The sequence below is a fragment of the Nyctereutes procyonoides genome, unplaced genomic scaffold (assembly GCF_905146905.1).
Source record: "Nyctereutes procyonoides isolate TBG_1078 unplaced genomic scaffold, NYPRO_anot_genome, whole genome shotgun sequence".
NCBI lineage: Eukaryota > Metazoa > Chordata > Mammalia > Carnivora > Canidae > Nyctereutes > Nyctereutes procyonoides.
Window position 1 is genome coordinate 1,728,276 of NW_026575119.1, and position 20,595 is coordinate 1,748,870.

Genomic DNA, 20,595 nt, shown 5'->3' on the forward strand with positions numbered 1-20,595 from the left:
CAGGCAGAGGGAGACGCAGACTCCATGCCGGGAGCCCGACATGGGACTTGATCCCGGGACCCCAGGATCATGCCCTGGGCCAAAGGCAGGCGCTAAACCGCTGAGCCACCCAGGGATCCCCTGAAGGTTTCATTCTTAAAAATAAAAAGACAACACACAAGTGATAGAGTTGGCAGATGGAGAATGTTCCCTGCCCTTCATCGTCTCAGACTCTGTAACATCACACCCAGATGCAAATATCAGGAACCGTGCCTCCTAAGGGCCAAACTAACTTGCACTGGACTTTATTATAGGAAAGGCTAGCTCTGGGGCATGCCGTGGAATGTGCAGATGAAGTGAGGTGAAAATTCTTTTCAATTCATTGAAGGAGCATAGCACTAGCTCAAGAACATGCTATGGCTTCTCTGTCTCCCACCCCCAAAGCTCCCTCAGTGTCCCCTTCCCCTTTGAGGGCTTGCCCTTCTTTTTCCTCTTCTTCCACAACCAAAATCTCCATTCCTGCAGCCCCACTGCTCTCTGTTTTGCAGCTGGATTCTAGCTCCTTCCACTCTCCAGGGACTGTTTCCCCACCAAGGGACCCTCCCAGTGCCTCATCTGGACTTGACCTCTCTGTTGCCAGACATTTTCTGCCCACTTCCACTGTCACGGAACATCCTCTTTTGTGTAGGAATGTCTTTGACTTTTCAGTCCGGTCCCTCTCATGCCTTGCCGATCAGTCTCTCCTCCATTGCTTCACTGCCCCTCTTCTTCCCTGCCCCACAACCATCCACGTGTTGCCCAGGAGGCTGATGCTGGAGTCTTCTCCTGCCCAGTTCCCATTGCGCCTGCAGCAGAATTCAGGATGTGGGGGGTGCCCCCAAGATCAGAATACTAGGCTAGCTCACAGGAACAAGAAGCCCAAGACAAATAATCCTGCACTAGTCCTCACCCATCATGACATTTGCTTCTGTTTCCCTGGTGGACAGGTGCACACCAGCTCCTCCTAACCTCAGTTTCCTTCTCTGTGGCCACTCCCCTGCTGGTGCTCTCACTGCCTCTTGGCAGGACTGCTCCAAGAGCCTCCAAACTCTTCTTTCCTCCCCCACTGACCCCTCCCCAAACCCATCCTCTCTCCTGCTCACAGAACCTTTGAACCAGCCCCAGCCTGGCCACATCTCACCCAGCCAAAACCTCACTGGTTCCAGCAGCCATTCTCCTGGGCAACCGGTGATGTCTGACTGATGGAAGCTTGTGCAACAAATTCTTGAATTAAATGTTCTTGAGGAATAAATGTGAAAATGTCCTTGCAAATGTGTCGCTTTCATCCTCTTTCATGTCGGTATTCATTAGTAGGAGGAAAAAGGAATCAAGTCATATATAAATGCTTTGGAAACTGCACTTAAGCCAGAGATTATCTCATATAGACCAAGATCTACGATGATGTACTTTTATGAATACGCTGCTAATAGTTGCGTGATGATTACAGGGTATTTTAATGCCTTGCTCATTACAAACATCATATCTGGATATACCCCAGGAGGTTTGTGACACATATGGATATATTCTAGCATACATGTGCTGGAGGAAAACAGAAGGTCAAGATTGGCTGGCCTGTTGTGTAAATTCCAAAGTCCCTAGCTTCTGTGACCTGGCGCCTTCCTACCTCATGAGCCATATGTCCCCCCACACCTCCCCTGAGTAGGTGACTATGAAAAGCCACAATAGCCATCATTGCTGGGTCCAAGCTATTCCCTCTGCTAAGAATGCCTTTTCTTCCTTCTCATTTAGAAGACTCCTCAGCATCCTTCAAGATTCAGCTGACTTCCTTTCTCCTGTATCCCCTCCCTGACATGGTCTATTATTTCCAACCTTAGACTCTTAGCATCCAGAAGGCAGGGACTCCGTCTCATCTCTATATTGCTGGAACCTATTATGTCTGCCACTTAGTAAATGGAATAAATATTTGTGACATAAAGACTGAGAACCACAATCATAATAGCTATAGTTATATATTTTTTTTCTCATTTAAATGCAGTGACAACATTCTCCTTTTTAAATCAGGTTTGACTAATCAATGCCTAATGTCCCTCCAAAGTTGGAAAGAGACAAGAAGAACAAGTTGGCTTCTCAGTTTACAGACAGCAAATAAACAGAGTGAGCACAAGCACCTCCTTTGCCATTCGTCCTTCCACGAAGCACCTACTTCTGAAGTAAGGATGATATCGGGGCACTAGCAGAACTGTCTGTGCAGGGGAGCAAGGTTAACAAAGCTCTCCATTGCACTACGCCTGCCTGCTGAAAGGGTCTGATTTCTAAATGGCAATGAACTTAAACGATCATGAGGGATATTTTTTCAAGCTGCTTATTTCCAGGGCATGAAAAGACTAGGCAACTAAATTCATATTCTGTCCTAATTTCTGATCTAACAGAACCAGACCTGGAACTGTTTCTTTTTTTTTTTTTTTTTAATTTTTTTTTTTTAATTTATTTATGATAGTCACACACAGAGAGAGAGAGAGAGGCAGAGACACAGGCAGAGGGAGAAGCAGGCTCCATGCACCGGGAGCCCGATGTGGGATTCGATCCCGGGTCTCCAGGATCGCGCCCTGGGCCAAAGGCAGGCGCCAAACCGCTGCGCCACCCAGGGATCCCTGGAACTGTTTCATTGGGGGTTTCTTTTTGTTTTTTGTTTTTTTGGGAGGAGGTGCCCATTTTTGCAATAAGCTTAGAATTTTGACATCACTGAGTAAAGACAGGACCATGCCTTAGTTTCCTAACATCTACACTGATACACTGGTAGGAGTCTAAGATTGTAGCCTTCTGCACCACATATGAATAATTTTGTTTTGGAGTAGATTTTTTTAAAAGGGGGAATGATTTTTTTTTGGTTAACATTTGTCTTTCAACCGCCATATCTCCCCCTTCCAGATGATCTAAATCAATAATGACAGAGTGTGTGTCTCTCAAAGCTTATGGAGAGCTTCACTGGCTTTGGATGACAATCTTTCAAGTTCCAAGGTCGTATGTAGGTCACTGGCTTGAACAACAGATGACCAAGCCAACTCTTCTCTCCCAGGCTGCTGCTTCAAGAGCAAAGGGCGTGGAGCCGTGCTCAGCATGCACAGAGCTGCTGGCCTCATGGTTGAAATGAAATGTGAGTTTGCCGGGGTGGGGGAGCCTGGACCGTGTCTTATGAGTCCTGGCACCAGAGACACAGCCTATCACAATGGAGGGACCAACATCACATTCCTGGACACCAGGCTCAGAGTCCCTAAGAGTATTCAGAGATATACAAATTGTGACATGCTCCATTTAGGCCAACATATATCTAAATATATGGGATCTCTGCCCATTCATCCCATGGCAGAACCATAGGGGGTTACTTCTCAGGTGGAAACATGAAGTGGTACAGCTGATACAGTAAGGACTTCCTATACCAGAGAAGATGCGTAAGGCCTTTTCTTTTTCATGTCATTGTGGGCATCACAAAGCTGACCGCCATAAGTGGTTTTCTCTGCTGATGCCAAATACCAAGGGGAAATAGGCAGTTCTTACTCCTGAATGAAAAACACCAAGTACCTATGATTCTCCTCAAGGAGCACTTTGAAAATTCAAACATCCACACTGTGTCACAAAGGAGAACACCAAGGCCCCAGAGACCCACTGGGGATGGAGAACACCTGGGCAGCTTTCTCTGAAGCCACAATCTCCAGCCTCCACAAGCCATGAAACCATATATACCCTTGACTAGAAGCACAGTACATGCATCTCAAGCTCAATAAGGTTCACATTGTAAAAGTTCTGTCTCATTTTCCTCCAGAAACAATTATAAGTGATGGCTACACACTTGGCCAACCCACAAACGCCTGATAAACCTGTAATAAAGTGGAACCACAGTACCAATAATTCTATAAAATTGAACCGCTGCATGTTGTAGCTTAAAATGTATCTGTGGCTCTAACTGGGGATCCTGAAACACAACTCCCTGGCAGTACAAGCAGTGACTTTCTACCCTCAGGCTTAGGCACTGATTCTTATTTTGGGGGCATGTGCTATAAAATTGAGGGGGGCACCAGCTGAAAACCAGAGTCAACTGTGGGGAGCAGCATGATGAGGAGTGGGGGCTGAGTTCAGGACAATGAGTAATTTCTAGGGTAAGTGGAAGATACTAGAAACTGAAAAGTTCAAGGGAATATGATAGAAAGATATAGGAATCAAATAGTGAAGTTTAGCCTCATGAGGCATTTACTTCATCTTCTTCTATTTCTCATGTCACTGCATCAGGTGAATGCTTGCTTCCAGTCCAGAGACCAAAAATTGCTGGTTTCAACTAAGACTCCTAGGACCCCATCCAGTTCCAGGAAAACAGATTCTATGATTCTGCAGGAAAGCACCATCTCAGAGTAACCAAAGGAGAATAGAGAGGATTAAAAAAGAAGAAGAAGAAGAAGAAGAAGAAGAAAGGAGGGAACAAAGAAAGGAAAGGGATCCAGGGAGAGCGAATGTCTATCAGTAAGAGGCATTCTGGAGTCAGAGTCCCTCCACTGTAAGGCTGGAAACAAAGGTAAGAGTTCTTGATCACAAGGCAGCTCCCCTCTAACAGAGGCTCGGGCTGTAGCAGACAATCCACCTGCAGCCCCTGCAGTCACCAGCCGGCCTCATCACACCACAGCGGACCACATGCTGGCATGCATGAAGAACTCCCTTCAGAGGCTCCACTACAGATGGCTGCAACCTCATTAGTGGGACAGAGGCACAGGCTCAACAGAGGGGAGAGAGAGAATGTACATGCAAACGCATCTCTGAATGATTTCACTTGTTAAGTTGTGCCAGGTGCTATGTCTTTCTCCGGCCCATGTTCCCACCCCACCCCCCACCCACCAGAGCCACAAGAACATAAGCTCCATCAAGTTTGAGATTTTTCTGTTTTGTAGACTGTTGCTAATCCCCAGTGCCTGCAGTCGTGCCTCGGATACAGTAAGTGCTCAATAAGTATTTGTTGAAGGAACAGAATAATGCACACTTTACAGGAGAGTGCCAAAACAGTTTTTTCCAAAGGTTACTTTACCCCTCTACTCTCCCCAGTCTGATCATGATCCCTGCTGGCTCTGGGTAGACCATTCCACAAACCTGAATTAGTTATCTCCTCCCCAAATATTTATCTGGGCAAGATTTTCCTCATTAGGCAGTGCCTGATTTCAGGAGAGGACTCCTTGCAAAACTCTCTGTGTGTTCTGATCTTTGAGGCATCGCGTCATGTATGCAAATCCACTGCACCTGGCCAAGTGCATGCCACAGCCCTGTTTGCAGGCCTTTATGGTGAACTAACTGACATGGTTAAGTCCTGCAGCCAGGATGACCTTCCAGAATCAGGCTCACAACAGGCCCTCCCTGCATGTTTTCTGGTGATGGCCAAGTAGGCAAGTTCAGTCCTTTCTCCCCCGAAACATGATACGGCTTTCTATACCAACAAGAATTAATTCAAATCCCTAGTGAACAGTACAGGATAAGAAAATTACAGTAATCTAATCTTGCAGAGGAAGAAGTATGAATCATCATTACAGGGTCTGACAGCAAAATGATTAATCCCAGGCTGCGCAGAGGTTAGGTTCCATGGCCATGGCTCTTCATGGGCTACCAACCAAACAGGGGGACCCCACCAGGCAAATATCGGAGAGGCAACATTGTGGTTTTCATCCCAGATAAGAAGCAAGGAACGACAATGCTATGTTCTCAGGACCATACTTTAAAGCTTTTTGTCCAGGGAAGTGCAGAGGAGAAGGACTCTAGGGCCCCAAAACCTTGTGTGTTCTAACCCTGGTGTAAACAGCTTAGGCTCTGGGGCTTATTCATAAGCAGGAACCATAAGGCCCGCAGAATCATGGCATCTCAAAAACAATTAGAAACCCCAACTGTCCCCAAGGGGACAACAACAGGATATACATAGGACAAGCAGGGAGATGGATAATAATACTTAGCAGAATGTTCTTCTGACTGCAACAGAGAAACTCCAGTTTTGAAGGAAAGTCTTGGTCTTTTCCTGAAACTTGCAAAAAAGAACATTGGAGCTCCCCATCCACCATCAAGAAACCACAGCTCCAGTGTACTGGGGAAGCTGGTCAGGGCACCCGCAGCCCTGAACCATCACTGGAGTGGTTGCTTTTTTCTTTTGCACAGCTGTGTTCAATTTTCTGTCCTTGGGGTTTTAAAGGAACATTTATTCTAGGGCCAGGATTCTCAAGTTTTATGGTTATACAACTCCCTTCCAGAGCCAAAGAATGTTTGAAAAGCCTAAACCCAGCAAAGAGAATTAGTAAAAGGATCCAAATGAAAGTGAAATAAAACGTTAGGACTCATTCCAATTTATATTCAACCTCTTACTTAATCATATTGTACCTTCTGTTTGTCCTTCAAGAGATTTGCTGCTTACTTTTCATGCAAATATGGGTGAGCATGTGTCTATGTGTGTGTGGGTAAGAAATAGAAGAACAAAGGTGTATTTACATTCTTCCATGCTTTCTGTTTCCCATTCTGTGGCAAATTTTAACTAAGGCCTACATCTTACACTGAGTTTAAGTAAAGATCACCAAAAAAGAGATTCCTTTAGGATTTTTACTTTAAAAAGTCAAACCAGTGGCATTTTTAGATGCAATCCTCTAAGCTGAGTACATTATCAACATCCAAAAATTATTGCTCCCCCAACACACCCCAGAGTATAAGGCCCTCAGCAGCCCATGAATGCTGCCAAATAAGGTTACTTCAGAAAATCCAGAAGTCTCTTACCTGTCTTCTTCTGTCTTCTCTCTTCCTGTCAACTACATTCCCACATCTCAAAGAAATCTGCCCAAAGTCTCTGTCTATATCAATTCACAAACATCACTTTTATGTTTGCCTCTTGGCGTCTCCCAAAGGCTATTTCATACACTCATCTGATCTGACAAAGCAAAATTCAAGTTTTAGGGCCTGAGGTCTGTGACACAGCACACACCACCCACATGAGGGGCCTGGCTGCATCCCAAGATAAATAAGACGTTTTTGAGAAACAACGTAATGTACACAGATCTACCCTGAGCAGAAAAAAAAAAAAATGAATCTGTGCTCCTCCGTGAAATGATCTAAAATGTGGTCAATAGCACCTGCTTTATTAATACAGTCCAATTCTCCAAAAACAATTAGAAAACACTGTAAACTGACCTTGTCTGCCCCCAGTCTTGGTAAGCACCTGAAGCAAACTTCCCTTGAAGCCTGTCTTCAATAGAGCAGACTAAACCCTCTCTTAGCACTTTCTCTTGCTTTTTTAAAAATCAAGACATCAAAGTGCTTGTTAGGGGCACCTGGTGGCACAGTCAGTTGAGCGTCCAACTCTTGGTTTCAGCTCAGGTTGTGATCTCAGGGTCGTGAGATGGAGCCCTGAGTCAGGCTCCGTGCTGAGCAGAGTAAGACTTTTTCTCCCTCTCCTTTTGCCCCTCCCTGCTGGGTGTGCAAATGCGCTCTCATTCTCTCTCTCTCTCTCTCTCTCTCTCGCTCTCTCTTTCAAATGAATAAATAAATCTTAAAGAAAAAAAAAAAAAGCTTCTGTCAGCATGGCCCCATAGGTAAAGTATAGGTTGAAGTTCAAATGATTCCTCCCAGATAACCACTCTAATTCTCCCGTGATTGGAAGTTGCTGCAAGTTATTAAAATCTCTACACCTGGTTGGAGAGCAGCTGGAAGGACAAAGGTAAAGTCGTGGTTTCTCTTAAGCTGGTGATTTCCTCAATGGATGACAATCTACTTCTAACCAAGTAGGACACACCACTATAGTGTGTTCTTATAATAATAAAGGAAAAAAAAAAACACCCTGTGCTCTAGAACAAATTAAGATGTTTCCTTCAGAATAAGAATGTTTGGATGAAAGTAATACTCAAATGTTCTTCCTTCAAAATCGCCCAATGCATGTCCCCTACATATAAAGTGAAACACAACCAAACAATTATGACCACATAAAATTTTCTTTAAAAAACCACACACAGGGCTGCCTGAGTAGTTAAGTCAGTTGAGCAGCCAACTCTTGGTTTCCACTTAGGCCACAATCTCAGGGTTGTGAAATCGAGCCCCGCATCAGACTCCACACTCATTGTGGAGTCGGTTTGGGTCTCTCTCCCTGTTCCTCTCCCTCATGCTCTCTCTCATCCTGTGTGTTTCAAATAAATAATAAAATATTAAAGATAAGTAAATAACCACACACAAAAGTAATCCTTACAAGGAGCCTTTAACCAGGGCTTGAAAAGTTTTCTAACTGCCAATGTTTTCTAATATGCCAAGCCAGTTAGAACACACTGGATTTCAAATATATAGTTTTCTGATAGGTCATTTATATTCCACATAAGGCAGAAATTTGAACTAAGAAGACTCAGATATAACGTTAAAACCTTGATTTAATAAAGCATGCATACACAAATACAAACACACACCACACATGCATGCATGCGCGCGCACACACACACACACACACACACACACATCTTGTAAAAGAAAAAACAGCACCACTTGGACTCATTCGAAATGAACAGCCTATAGTCATGTGGCTCAAAACATGTTTGTTCAAAACATCAAATGGGCTTTATAGACTAAGTAGCAGCTCATTTTCTGAAGAGAAAGTAAAGACTGAATTGTTGGTTGAAGGAACATGTATCTTAAAAAGTTGCTTTTACAGTCTAACAAGTAAAGGAGCATGGAGGAAGAACATGCTAATGCAGATGGTAAGATGTACAGTCAAAGCACTTTTGAGGTTTATTTTTTTTTAATTTTTTAAAAGATTTTATTTATTTATTCATGAGAGACACACATACACGGAGGGGAGGAGGCAGAGACAGAGGCAGAGGAAGAGGCAGGCTCCATGCAGGGAGCCTGATGCGGGACTCCATCCTGGGTTTCCAGGATCACACCCTGGGCTGAAGGCAGGCACTAAACCGCTGAGCCATCCAGGGATCCCAGGTTTTTTTTTGTTGTTGTTGTTTTGTTTTTTAAGATTTTATTTATTTATTTGACAGAGAGAGAGAGAGAGAGCACAAACAGGGAGAGCAGCAGAGGGAGAGGGAGAAGCAGACTCCCTACTGAGCTGGGAGCCTGATCGGAGTTTGATCCCAGAACCCTGAGATCATGACCTGAGCTGAAGGCAGATGCTTACGTGACTGAGCCACCCAGGCGCCTCAACTTTTGAGGTTTATGAAACACAACTTCCCCAAGCATTTGTATGGGGGCCTTTTGAGAAAGTCACCACTTTTCTCTCCACCTCACATAGTCTTGGTGGTCTGAGTTCCACCCATGTCTGAAGACATACAGAGCAGCAATGTATATAAAGCCAGGACTCTGCTTTATAAGGACCTTCACTGCATCTGAAGGCATGGACTGTCTTTTCTCTCTGTCTTCAAATGATTTTTAAACAATTTGATCTACACTCCAAAAAAGCACATTACTAATAAAATCCTCCTCCAAAATAAAATAAAATAAAATAAAAATAAAAATAAAAATAAAAATCACCAGAGAACAAAGCCTAGAATGACACTCTTCTCTGGTACCACTCAGCCTAGCACCACTCTCCTGCCCCAGCCCAACCTACAAGTGGGCAACTCCCTCAATGCAGCATTCACCCCCGAAGTTGCTGTCTCCAAGGGAAGAAATGGCCTTCAAACACTACCAGCACTCTGGGGATTCAGCAGAGCAGGAAAGGATCCCAGAGGAATTTTCACCAGAGTGTGTGGTTCCAGGAAAACTTCTAAAAACAGTTGCCCTCCCTCTCTCAACTCTAGCAGTTCACATTCCCTCCTCGATCCACAATTCTGGAGTCTCCACGATTAAGCTACTCTTGCCAAGGTCATCAACAGCATCCATCTTGGCATTTCCACTTTGGTCCTCCTCTTCCTGATTTTTTCAGTAGCACCAGCTCTGTGAACACTGCCCTCTTTCACCTGACCTTCATGTCCTCATGCTCCTCTACTTTCCTTCCTCCCTGGCAGACCCCTATCTCAGGTTTCTTTGTGGCTCTCCTCCTCAATCTCATTTCATTCTGAGGCTCATTTCCATGCACGCACACACATTTTTCATCCTTTCTTATGGATTCTATCACCTAAATGTTATCTGCATTCAGGATTGCTCCTCTGAGTTCCAGACTCACATTCAACTGTCTACCTAGTATCTCTAGGTGGATATTTACCAGATCCCTCAAACTTAGTATGTCCAGAACAGAACTCTTTTTTTTTTTTAGTTTATAAATTAATTTTTATTGGTGTTCAATTTACCAACATACAGAATAACACCCAGTGCTCATCCCGTCAAGTGTCCCCTCAGTGCCCGTCACCCATTCCCCCCCACCCCCCGCCCTCCTCCCCCTCCACCACCCCTAGTTCATTTCCCAGAGTTAGAAGTCTTTATATTCTGTCCCCTTTCTGATATTTCTCACACATTTCTTCTCCCTTCCCTTATATTCCCTTTCACTATTATTCATATTCCCCAAATGAATGAGAACATACACTGTTTGTCCTTCTCCGGTTACTGTGGCCAAGTTCAAAAAGGGTGTTTGCCTGAGTTCTCCTCTGGGATTTTGATGGAATCTTGTCTCACATTTAGATCTTTCATCTATTTTGAGTTTATCTTTGTGTATGGTGCAAGAGAGTGGTCCAGTTTCATTCTTCTGCATGTGGATGTCCAATTTTCCCAGCACCATTTATTGAAGAGACTGTCTCTTTTTCCAGTGGATCGTCTTTCCTCCTTTATCGTATATTAGTTGACCATAAAGTTCAGGGTCCACTTCTGGGTTCTCTGTTCTGTTCCATTGATCTATATGTCTGTTTTTGTGCCAGTACCACACTGTCTTGATGAACACAGCTTTGTAGTACAACCTGAAATCTGGCATTGTGATGCCCCCAGATATGGTTTTCTTTTTTAAAATTCCCCTGGCTGTTTGGGGTCTTTTCTGATTCCACACAAATCTTAAAATAATTCAGAACAGAACTCTTGATTCTCAAAGTTGACCCTCCTCATTCAAACAAAACCAAACCAAACCTCTTCTCCCAGTTTTTACTCCCTTCAGATGTTGCCAGGGCCAGAATCTGGGAGTTATTCTTAATTTTCTCTTGTTCTTATTCCCTACATATTATCTATCACCAAGTGCTGATGGTTACATCGCTAAGACATAACCCTTTTTACATATACAACAGGTTTATTGATATATAATTCATGTACCACACTATCCACCAACATAAAGTATATGACTTAATGGTTTTAGTATATTTATAGACCTCTATATCATTATCAAATCAATTTTAGATATTTTCATCATCCCAAAAGAAACTATGCACCCATTAGCAGTCACTCTCAATTTTCTCCAGTGCTAGGCAACAGTTAATCTGTCTCTATAGGTATGTCTGTTCTATAAATTTCATATAAGTGGAGTTATGCATTATGGTCTTTGTGTCTGGCTTTTTTCACTTAGCATATTTTCAAGATTCATCCATATTGTAGCATGGATCAGTACTTCATTCCCTATAACAGCTGAATAACATCACATGGGTATACAATATTGTATTCATCTCCTCATCAGTTGACAGACATTGGGTTTTTTCCATTCTTTGGCAATTATGAATGATACTGCCATGAATATTTGCATTTTTATATAGACATGTTTTCACTTATCTTCGTACATACCTAGGAGTGAATATGTTGGATCATAAGGCAACTCTATTTAACTGTACGAAGAAATGCCAGACTGTTTTCCAAAGCAGCTGCTTTGGAATGATTTTGCATTCACACCAACAGTGTATAAGAGTTCCAATTTCTCCATATCCTCACCAACACTTGTTACTGTCTTTCATAGTAGCTATGAAATAATACCACATTGTGGTTTTGATTTGCATTTCATTAATGGCTAGTGAGGTTGAGAACCTTCTCATGTGCTTATTAGCCATTTGCCTACCTTCTTTGGAGAAATGTCTATTCAGATCTTTGCCTATTTTGGAATTAGGTTATCTTTTCGTTACTGAGGTATAAGAGTTCTTTATATGTGCTACATATAAGTCCTATATCAGATTATACGATTTCCAAATATTTTTCCCATTTTGTGGGTTGTCTTTTCATTCTCTTGATAGCATCTTTTGATTAATTTTGTTGATGTTCAAATTAACTATTTTTAATTTTTCACTTGTGCTTTTGATGTTGTATCCCCAAAAAAAAAATCATTACCTAACCCAAGGTCATGAATATTAATACCTATGTTGTCTTCTAAGGATATTATAGTTTTAGGTCTTACCTTTAGACCTTTGATCCACTTTGAATTAATTTTTGTATATGGTGTGAGGTAATGGTCCACCTTTATTTCTCTTCATGTTGATTTTCAGTTATCTCAGACCATTTGTTGATGAGACTAGTTCCCTAAAGAATTGTCTGGCATAATGATCAAAAATCAGTCACCATAACCTTTTGGGTTTATTTCTGATCTATAAATCCTATCACAAAAAATCTATATGTTTATCCTTATGTCAGCATCACAGCAGCCTGATTATTGTAGCTTTATATTAAGTTTTGAAATCAGGAAGGACAAGACTTTTAATTCTGCTTTTTCAAGATGTTTTGGCTATTCTGGATCTCTTAAATTTCTATATGAATTTTAGGGTCAGTCTGTCCGTTTCTGCAAGGAATCCATCTGAGGTTTTGATAAGATTGCACTGAATCTACAGATCAATTTAGGGAATACTGTCATTTTAACAACAGTAAGTCTTTTGATCCAAGAACATTGGATGTTTTACTATTTATTTAAATTTTTTTTAATTTTTTTCAACAATATTTTGTAGTTTCAAGAGTGTAAATTTTATACTTTTCCGATTACATTTATTCCTTTATTTTATTTTTATTTTATTTTTTTATTACATTTATTCCTAAGTATTTTATTCTTTTTCCTTCTATTATAAGAGAAAATATTTTCGTTAAGTTCATTTCAGATTGTTCACTAAAAGTGTATAGCAATAAAACTGACTTTTGTATATTGATATTATATCCTGCAACCTTTCTGAACTTGTTTTGATAGTGTAGTAGATCCCTTAGGATTTTCCAAATCCATGATCATGTCATTTGCAAACAGAGATAGTTTTACTTTTTCTTCCTCTCAAATCTAGAAGTCTTTTATTCCATATCCTTTCCTAACTGCCCTGGCTAGAACTTCCAGTATAATACTGAATAGAAATTATGAGAGTGGGGCAGCCCCGGTGGCGCAGCGGTTTAGCACCGCCTGCAGCCCAGGGCATGATCCTGGAGACCCTGGATCGAGTCCCACGTCAGGCTCTCTGCATGGAGCCTGCTTCTCCCTCTGCCTGTGTCTCTGCCTCTCTCTCTCTCTCTCTGTCTCTATGAATAAATAAATAAAATCTTAAAAAAAATAAAATAGAATAAAAAATTATGAGAGTGGACATCCTTGTCTTGTTCCTGATCTTAGGGGAAAAGCTTTCACAGTTCTCCACATTAACTGTGATGTTAGCTGTGGGTTTCTCATAGATGCCCCTTTCAAGTTGAAGAGCTTCCCCTCAATCCTACTTCATTGTTGTTGTTTGGTTTGCTGTTGTTTTAATCTTAAAGGGATGTTGGAATTGTCTAATGCTTTCTTTCTGTAAGACATGCTCTTTCACACTTGTGTTTCCTTCTGTATACTCCATACTATCTCCATAGCTCAGTATTTCTCATCTTTACAGGTTTCTACTTCAGGAAGTCCTGGACTATCCTATTCAAAAGTCTCTATCCATCACTATCTTTTCCCCAGTCTATCATATAGACTTCAAAGAACTCAGCTATTATTACTATAAGTACAAATTCTGATAACCCTTGTATAAGGTTTAATATTTGCCAGCATGTATTTATCATTTTAATCCTCACAATAACCTCACTAGGGTAGATGCTATTATCACCATTTTATATATATAGAAGAGTTGAAAGAGAGTTTAAGTGTCTTGTTCAAGGTTACAGTTTATAAGTGGCAGAATCAGGTTGAAAACCCAGGTCCCCTAGCTCTCTTAAACATTTTCTATCATGTCTACCAGTAATTGCTCTTACATAGTTCTGACCTTAATTGCGATCTGTACATAAGCATTGCCAATCTCACTTATTGATATATTTTTAGTATCTAACACCATACACAGCTGGTGTTCATTAACTATTAAATGAACAAATGGAACACTAATCTCAAATGCCCAACAGGAGAGGACTCTGGTAAGTACTGCTGAGTAGACACACCCATGAGATTCATAAGGCTCATTTGTTTTTGAGATCCTTCAGGAAGAAAGGTTGCTTAACTTTAACTCAATGTTTTCTAAACTCATTTGGACGTAGATCCATCTTCCCACCTCTGTCCCACTGCATTAATAGTCTTGGGAACTGTGGTCCAAGGAACACACATTGAGAAATACTACTCGAGAGAGGAAGTCCAGAAAGCACAGCTCTTGGAAGGATGCTCCTTTTCTGTGCCCTGCTCCACTCTCATCTAAAAAGTCTCTCTCATAGCCTCAGCTCAGTACAAAAAGAAAACCCCAATATTAAGTTTTCCTTTTCTTACCTGGAGCTCCTAAAGGGCTAATGTGACACTAAAGAGATACACAGATTTTTTTCAACTATCAAAAGGGCTCACCTCCCCTGAATGTTTGTGGCCCCATAGCTTATCACAGATGGAGCTTTAATTTTCTCAGAGCTCTGGTTTCTTGAATGTGATTTAAACAAATTCACCCTTTATGATGTACTTTAATCTGCATTCTCAGGATGCAGACAAAGTCAATGATGTGTTAACCACAAAACTGTATTTCTTTCCTAAATACTTACTGTAATGCTGATATTTAAATCATAGCTTCAGATGTAGAATCACTTCAAAATCTTTGTATCTCAGTTCTGTAAGTCTTCAAAGTCATCTATTCAAATTCTCTCTGAAAGGGGGAAAGAAAAATTTTAATTTTGAAATCTAATAGCAAACCATATAAGACAAACACATGTATGAACAAAGGAGGATACACTGCTGTGATTAATTTTCTGCTTCTAAAGAGCTTTTACTCTTTCAATTAGTCATCTACATCATCAGCTACAACAAATTATAGGCAGTGGTTCGAGCACCTTTTTAAACCTCTTATAAAAAATACTCACTAAAAATGTGTTTTCCTTCATCTTAAGTTCAGTGAATTAAGCCATTTCTATGCAATGGTTCTCCAAAGCTCTAATTTTCCATAGTGACTGGAATTTTATACATTTGGTCTAAAGGCAAGAATCATCTTGAGTAAAAGAATGCCTGTGTGGCATCCCAATGACTCAGCTTGCCAGAAGGATACTGAACACAAGCAAGGCTTCAGCCCTGAGATCCCAGACTAAAGAGGAAAGACCCCAAATTTATTAGTTGGTTAATGGTTAAACAGCTGTGGCTTTGGAAAACCATTTGTTTCGGGATACTGAGGCACTTCCTTCTTTCTCCTCCCAATGTCTGCTCAGCACTTCCTTGTGTTACCTTTTAAAAGAGTCATCTTAGCAAAGAGTTCGCTCAGGCACAGAAGGCCCTGAATGGGACAGCAGCCAATGACACACCAACATTGTAAAGGACCAGAGCTGGCATCAGTTTTCTGTTCTTAGAAACATATGGGAGGCATGGTGTCTGATCCTATCTTACTTAACTCTTGTAGAGAGAATGGGGTTCCTCTCTAGAAGCCCATGCTGAGGCAACTTATAAGGCAATCATCTGGTGGCGCTGAGGGGGCAGAGGGGAGTCAACCCACGTGTAGTTCCCTCAAAACAAAAAACCATTGTCACCCCTGCCCGGTAAAATTCAGATAGCTATGAACTCATTACTTAAAGCCACAAAGATGGTTGTGGTAAACACAAACTATTGGGTTTAAGTAGACTGGTTTTTTTTTTTGCCAAAAAAAAAAAAAAAATTCCCTCTTCCTCCACAAATCTGTTTATTACTAAAAAGCTTTGGAGACTTGTGAACTGGGCTAGACCAACTTAAGCCTGTCTCCCAGGGCCCCTCCTTAGTATACTAAACTGGGGAGAAATTTGTCTGCTTTACAGAAGGAGACCCACTTTCTGTACTGGCCACAGAGGAATGAAAAGTGAAATATTAAAAAGGAAAAGAGCCAAGAGGATCAAAAGAAGCAAAGAGGTAAGGGTAGGAGAAGACATCCTCATCTCTCCCTCTTGGCAAGCTCTACTCTTTGATCAGACTCCCATGTCTGTCTGTCCTTGGCCCATGCACCTCAAGTACCCTCTAGAACAGGGGTTTTCAAACTTGAGTGTGCAAAAGCATCCCCTTGGAACTCTACAACTGTGGGTCCAAAAAAAAAAAAAAAAAAGAGAAATCTACCATTGAGATTATGAGCCCAAAGACCAAGAAAGAGTTTGAAAGGCCTGTACCTGCATCACTAGTTCTAGGAATCTGGTTTGCCCAAAGACAAAGGGATAGTCACTAGCTAATAAAACCTCAGAATATAGTAACTGATAGGAAAACAGAACAATAAATCAGCTTTAATGCACACAAGATAACTTGGGGAAAGAAAAGAGCCAAACCACAATCAGGAAAGGGTCCAAATTATATGACAGGATGAAGTTTAGTAAACTAGTCAAACCTGCCTAACAGCAGCAAAGATTTCAGAGGAAAACAGGGCAATGGGGAAAAGAGAATCAATGTGCAGCAGGAAGAGGCACCCAAGTCAAGGTCGGACCCATAAGGTCTTAGCTCATAGTGCCAGGGCTTGTTCCATCCTTCTGAAGTATTTCTTCCTTGTCAAAAGCAAACTTTCACCTGGGCTTTCAGACTATTATCAACCCCTGTGCAACACCTCTCACATGACTTTGTGACTAATTCTAGACCAACTGTCTCTGGAGGGAAGATACAGCAGAGAAAAACATATTTAAATGCTACATTTCAAAAGACAGGTTTGACAGAACATGCCGATGGAGATGCCCACAGTGAAGGGACATTTCTGGTGAGTTTTATTCACATACTACTTCACTACAATGTCAGGTGCCTCAAGGTCCAGAGCATTTAGCAGGGCCTTTCCCCGTCTCCACCAGGCACCCAATGGTGAATTCCCTATTACAGATCCTAGGGATGCAGCTTCCACGAGACCTACTCTCACTCTGGCTACTTTCTCCCATATTTCCTTTCCTGGATACAGCAAGGAAAGGAGATTCTTTAAGATATTTTCAGGAGTGGGGCACCTGGGTGGCTCATCTGTTAAAGCCTCTGACTCTTGGTTTCTGCTCAGGTCATGATCTCATGGTCATGGGTTGGAACCCTGTATCTGGCTCTACGCTCAGCCTAAAGTCTGCTTCTCTCTCTCCCCCTCCTGCTCAATCTCTCTCTCTCTCTCTCTCTCTCTCTCTCTCTCAAATAAACAAACAAATAAATAAATAAATATTTTTTTAAAGATATTTTCAGGAGCCATGGGCACTTCCTCCCTACCCCCAGACAAATCTCAAGATATCTTTCAGGATTCAGCCTAGATGCCTCCATTTCCATGAGACCCTTCTCTGACTGTTTTAATTCTTTCTCAGTGAGCTTTCTGTCTCTTCAGTTCATGCCAATTATCTAATTATAGATGGCCACTATAGCTAATTCTCAACCATCTAGGATTTGATTAGCCAGAGCAGCAATAATATAATAATAATAATAGCAATAACAATAAACAGTAATCATTGTTATTATTTGAACATTTATAAATAATAAACAATGACTACAAGTCAATAAAACTGTATCTATTAGATAACACCCACTGACTGGAACTCCACAGTAACCTGTAGACATCATCATGGGTCTGTAACTGAGTGGGGACAGTCTCATTCCATCACATCCCAGATATGTACTTACTATATTGGTGTCCTAGGTGTCATTCTGCTAGCATTAATTCCAGGACCACACAAGTTGATGGAAAAACCATTAGTAAGTGACTGAACTGGTCATGTGCAGGAGCCAAGGTTAGAGGCAACTGAGCAATGACAAAAGTAGGAAGGTGACACAGGAGAGAGGGCAGCAGGAACATTGTAGGGAGGAGGGGGATGCCCTTCAAAGATCACTGGGCCCACTGAGATGACTTTATTATTTTTTTAATCTTATTTATTTATTTATTTATTTATTTATTTATTTATTTATTTATTTAGTTTATTTATTTTAGATGACTTTAGAAAGAAGAAAGGACAGTTATTGAGGTCACGCTAAGACCATCTAGGTTTTGTTTTAATATGGGGGAAGGTGTACAAAAATCTCGGTTAAAGAACAAATAATAGATCACTTTTAGAGTACTAACCATTGGCCCATTTTATTTGTCAAGTAATTTATAGGAGAGTTTGTCATCCTAAACTACTATGTTGTACTACTCTTACATATTAGGATAATATCCGTAGAATGGCGAATACTTTCCTAAATACTGGATTCTTTGTGAACTAAATGTTGGTAGCCTTCACTAAGTAATGATATACTAAATGCATCTTAAAGTTAATTCATAACTTAATTCAACTGTGACTATCCTCTTGTATTCCTCTTGATCAAGAGATCTTTCATTTGTTCATGCATTTTTTTTCCTCTAAAATGAGACTGGGTTTTTATCTTGTATTGTATTGTTTAGTATTTCACAGGCATGAGGCCAGTGCTCAACAAATAGATTCTGAAAGACTGACAGGGGTATCAGTGGGCAGAGGGCAGCTCATTTCCCTTGCAAGGGCTCTGGCAGTCAGCACACCACCAGCTGCAGGAAGATGCTCCCAATCAAAATAGCAACTGATGTGGGGACACATGAAGGAGAGGGAGCTAAAATAAGCAGTTCAATCCTCCCCAGTGAGATCCAGAAACTCTGCCACCCTGCTGTCCTTGAGGCTATCTTCCTAGGGGGACACATTTCCTGCTTGATGGGCTTTCTGCTGCTACTCGGGTAGGTTTCCCATATATCCCATTACAGCAACAGGTCTTAAAAGAGAGCATCAGGTCTTCTGAAGTTTTCAAACATGCTCCTACAAAACCTTAGGAGGTGTTACACTTCAAAATCCAAGGGATGTGGGTATTATCTAAAATCACAAGTATACAAATTAAATTAAGGGGCAGAATTCTCAATTTTACCTTCTACATATATTTTTTTCAAAACCTTTAGTGTCTTCCAGTACTTGCCTCTTAGCAAACACAAAATGCATAAACCAGTAGCAAGCAAACATTGAATAAAAATTCAGCTTGCTATGTGATAGACACATGTACTTGTGACTATGACCTTATATTGTTTATAGCACCCAAATATAGAACTGTGAACCAAATGTTTGTGTTCTCTGAATTTAGTATGTTGAAGTTCTAATCCCAAAGGTGATGGTATTTACTGTTGGGGCCTTTGGGAGGTGATTAGGTCATGAAGGTGGAGCTTTCATGATGGGATTAGTGCTCTTATAAGAAGAGAGAGAGAGAGCTTGCTTCTTCTCTCTGCTCTCCACCATGTGAGGACACAGCAAGAAAGTGGCTGCCTGAAAACCAGGAAGAGGACACACAGGACCCACACCAGGCACTGAACCTGCCAGCACCTTGACCTTGGACTTGCTAGCCTCTAGAACTGTGAGAAATAAGTGTCTATCAATTAAGCCATCCAGTCTATAGTATTCTTGTTGCAACAGCCCAAACTAAGATAAATAGTAAGAGCCAACTTTATATTTAGTAATTTTAAGGGGGGGAGGGTAGGTGAAATAGATGACAGGTATTATGATCACACTTATCTTGACTGATGAGCACCAATATACAGAGTTGTTGAATTACTATATTGTACACCTGAAACCAATATAAACAATGTATGTTAACTATACTGGATTTAAAATATAATTAAATCAGTAGATAGACACACACATAAAATAATAGTACACATGTGAGGCATGACATAGCTAGCCTTCAGACAATGCTTCCAACAACATAAATTCCTTCATCCCCTGTGATAACTCTGAAGTGCGTGAGCAAAGCAGTGCTCTGACAGAGCCAGGCACATATATGGGCAGGTCTAATCCTGAGTGGGCATGAACAGACCCACTTGCTGGCTGTGTGCATGCTCACTGGTACCCAGAACCACACACTCTGGCCCTGAAGCATGACCCCCAAACACAGAGAGAGCTTAGTAGACTCACAAACCACAGGTCCCAAATGGGAAAGCCAGGTAAGGTCTGTTCCTTGGAGAAATATCTACTTTTAAGAAATATCAGGGGAGAAGTTGCTCAGCAGTGCTAAAACAATTTTATTTATTTACTTTAGAGAGAAAGGAGGAAAGAGAATCTCAAGCACACTCTGTGCTGAGCGTGCAGAGCCCAATGTGGGCTCCATCTCACAACCTTTTAGATCATAACCTGAGTTATCAACCAAGAGTTGGTTGATTAACAACTGCATGACCCTGGCACCTCTAAAATAAACCATTTTGAATGGTGATAGCAACCAAAAGAATTAGGAAGAGAGAAAGGACTCAAGATCTTGTGCTGGAACCTCCATCTGACTCAGTGACCAAACTATGTTGGGCTCGCTTCTCCCAACAGGGGAAGCAGGGACATCTTCTCTGATGGAGGAAGACAGCGTACCTGGGAAATCACAACTTCCTCCTGAGACTCCAAAAG

The 20,595-nt window shown here is 41.4% G+C and overlaps 1 protein-coding gene across 19 annotated transcripts in view; it reads right to left on the reverse strand.

Moving 5' to 3' along the window:
- SVIL (supervillin) overlaps positions 1-20,595 on the reverse strand; it is a 231,753-nt gene that overhangs the window by 155,619 nt on the left and 55,539 nt on the right. For all 19 annotated transcript variants that reach the window (XM_055334465.1, XM_055334464.1, XM_055334476.1 and 16 more), the window contains exon 2: positions 14,815-14,915. The gene's annotated coding sequence lies outside the window, so the exon portion shown is untranslated. The remainder of the gene's footprint in view (positions 1-14,814; positions 14,916-20,595) is intronic.